The sequence below is a fragment of the Ovis canadensis genome, chromosome 1 (genome assembly GCF_042477335.2).
Source record: "Ovis canadensis isolate MfBH-ARS-UI-01 breed Bighorn chromosome 1, ARS-UI_OviCan_v2, whole genome shotgun sequence".
In the NCBI taxonomy this organism is placed as follows: Eukaryota; Metazoa; Chordata; class Mammalia; order Artiodactyla; family Bovidae; genus Ovis; species Ovis canadensis.
Genome location: NC_091245.1, coordinates 234821214 through 234824575, shown reverse-complemented (window position 1 = coordinate 234824575; position 3362 = coordinate 234821214).

Genomic DNA, 3362 nt, shown 5'->3' with positions numbered 1-3362 from the left:
ACAAGTCTGGGAGAGGGCTGTGCAAATATACAGAGCACAGACTAGGTTCTAAGAACCTGGGTGTGACACCTGGGACTAAATACCTGTGGCCATTTGCATCAACATTCTGATGTCTTCTGCCTTGATCAGGGGCTCTTGAAATCAGAGTCCTGTGGAAATGATAATTATGTTCAAAGTATTATTGAATAAACAATTCACCTTGATAGTTAACAAAACAGCTTGCTATTGCTGACAGTATGTATTAGGCTATCATTGCATCGAAGCTTAGAATTCTCATCCCACACCAGAACACTTTCCTTTAGAACCACAGACTCTGCAAAAGGCTGGTTAGTCCAAAAAGATGGAGAGAGGTCTGGACAGTGAAGGAGCTGGATCTAATACCCATCCTCCCAGACTTGGTCTGTGTCCTTTCTCTCTACTACAAATCCTCAGAAAGGACACAGGCTTTGTATCTGCATGTTAGCATGTATTAGCCATGTGAACTCATTTGTACAGTGAACAAAAGAAAACCAGTCACATGGGGTGTTATGAGGGCAAGGTGAGTCGTTGGACATCCATCCCTGTGCAGTTAATAAAACCACTCTAAGAGCACAGATTTTTTTTTTCTATTCTCTGTATCATATTTGATGAATTCTGCTACGTTTGAGGATGTAGTCATGTGGTCCAAGCAAAATATACTAGCATCCTGGGAACTATAAAAACACTGGCCACCAGATGCTGCTATACAAATCAGAAGCTTCATCATCATTGACTCTAGTTCCTGACCTAGAGTAAGAATAATGCATATGGAAGCAATTTGTACAATATAAAGTGCTATAAAATGCTAATTTTATTATTAATATAACACTCAATTTAAATGATTTTAATGGTGCCTAGTGCAGCTTTTGCCTGGAGGATGAAGATGGCACAGATTTGGTAATAAATATATCTTTGTGCAAGGGTAGCCCTTGGCAACAAGAGGGATAATTGCTTAGAAACAGCTGTCTTCTGGTAAAAAAGAAGAGCAAAAATGAGTGAGGAATAGTTCCAAACAGTTTTGTGAAAGGCCTAGACTAAACCTTTGCAGCTCATGAGAGGATTCTCAGGCTGTTGGTGAGAAGCAGTTTGTCACCCAGAGTGCTGCTGTGTTTATATGAAGCCAGACTCTGAAGTCTATACTGGAAGAGATTTTCCAGGGAATCTTTTCTTTAAGTTCTTTCATTTCAGTATCATTTTGAAGTCTGAGGGTAGAACGTGTAGCCCATAACATTTTAGAAAACTAAGACTAGTTATATATTTGACACACAGATGTCAGTCAGGGGCCAAGGTCATGCCATCCACTAGCTTGCCTGTGAGGGTCTAGTCGGCTCTGGGGTACTGTGGTGTGGGCCTGCAGTTTCACAGATGAAGTGGTAATGGGGACTCTCTTGAGGGGTTCCTCAGGATCAGGTAGAGATTACACTTAACCAGCAGATGAGTACTGGAAATCCTTTAGGAGATGACTTCTGTGTGGATGGGTTGGTGGGACCCAGGTGAGTGATAGTGATGATGATATTAGGGAGTAAATGTGTGTGTGTCCACACGTGCAAGTGTGTGTAGAAAGTTTTGTAGTGGAATGTGCATGTGTGGAGGAGTTGTAAAAAGGGGGAGTTTCTTACAGTAGTATTTTTTTCTATTTATAAGTGAAATATAGGAATATTATAGAACATGTGGGAAAATATAGAAAAATATGAAGAAAATTAAAATCAGCTGCAACCTACCACCAGAAACTAATTGAAAGTACTGGATGAGTGTCAATCTGGGCCAGAAATGAACATGGAAATATAAAAATCCTTGGATCATTAAAATAATAGGAAAAGGGATTTGTTTCCTACTTTTTTCTTTTTCTCTTAGTTTGTAGTGGTTTCTTCTAGTGCTTCTAATGGAGATATGCATATGAATGAGCAGTAATATGTTGGTAAATTTTAGAAGTTTAGAGTACTATTGTATACGGTACTTTGTTATCTGTTACCTTCATGGTAAGCATATTGAGATTTTCTGTTGTGAGTAAACATATTTCTAAAATATGACTTGAATCACTTCTTTGTTTTCCATCATGTGAATTGATTGTAATTTATTTTAGAAACTCTTTATTGTATACATTTTTTGATTTGTTCTCTTTTTTCTTTTACTGTCATAAATAAACTGTATTCAGTATTCTTTTTGTTGTTGTTGTTGTACCGTACAGCTCGTCGGATCTTAGTTCCCTGACTAGGGATTGAACTTCCCTTCATTGGAAGCAGATTCCTAACCACTGAACCACCAGGGAAGTCCTTGTTCTTGATATTCTTATATACCATGTTTATGTGCATCTCTATTGCTTCCTTGGAGAAGGCAATGGCAACCCACTCCAGTACATTTGCCTGGAAAATCCCATGGACAGAGGAGCCTAGTAGGCTGCAGTCCATGGGGATGCAAAGAGTCGGACACGACTGAGTGACTCCACTTTCACTTTTCACTTTCATTCATTGGAGAAGGAAATGGCAACCCACTCCAGTGTTCTGGCCTGGAGAATCCCAGGGACAGGGGAGCCTGGTGGGCTGCCATCTATGGGGTCGCACAGAGTCAGACACGACTGAAGCGACTTAGCAGCAGCAGTAGCATTGCTTCCTTGGAATAAATACTTGGAAGTAAAATCACATGATCAAAGGGTATAGTCATTTTTTATGCTCCTGATACATATGACTGGACTGAATCCTGAAAATACTCATAAATTTATAGTCCCAGGGGAGATGTTTGAGAAGGGACAAAGAAGCAGACGAGATCTATGTTGAACTGACCTAGGGAAAGAGATTGGAAGATATCTCTGAGAGGGGCCAAGCAAGAAGTCATGAGAGAGGATTCCCAGGCAAGAACCCAGAAGCTCTCAGGGATTTGTCCCTGAACCAGTGACAAAGTCAGCAAAGTAAGCTGAGGGCAACACTTCACCTTGAAGAGAAGATTAAAGAAAATGATGTACATGAAAAATATTCTTTGAACTCTTAATAGGCTTTACAGAATTTTTCTAGGGTAACTTATTATCATCCTAGTGACTCATAAGGCACTTGAGGCATAGAAGTTAGTGTGAACTAACACAAGTGGCAGAATACAGATTCAAAGTGATGTCTTCTAGTCCAACGCTTCCATGGTTTTCCATTCATTTTTTTCTATACCCCTAAGGATAGAGTGTGGCCTGATGTCTCCTGTTTTATTTTACTTCATAATGAAGCAGAATGCTTTTTTTTCACTTTGGGAGCAAGGGTAGCTCCCAGAAACCTGGCTGAAGTGAGAATGAATGAGGCCGATAAACAAGAAAGGGATAATTTCTACAAAGTGATTCTATTTGAATCTCAAAAGCCACTATT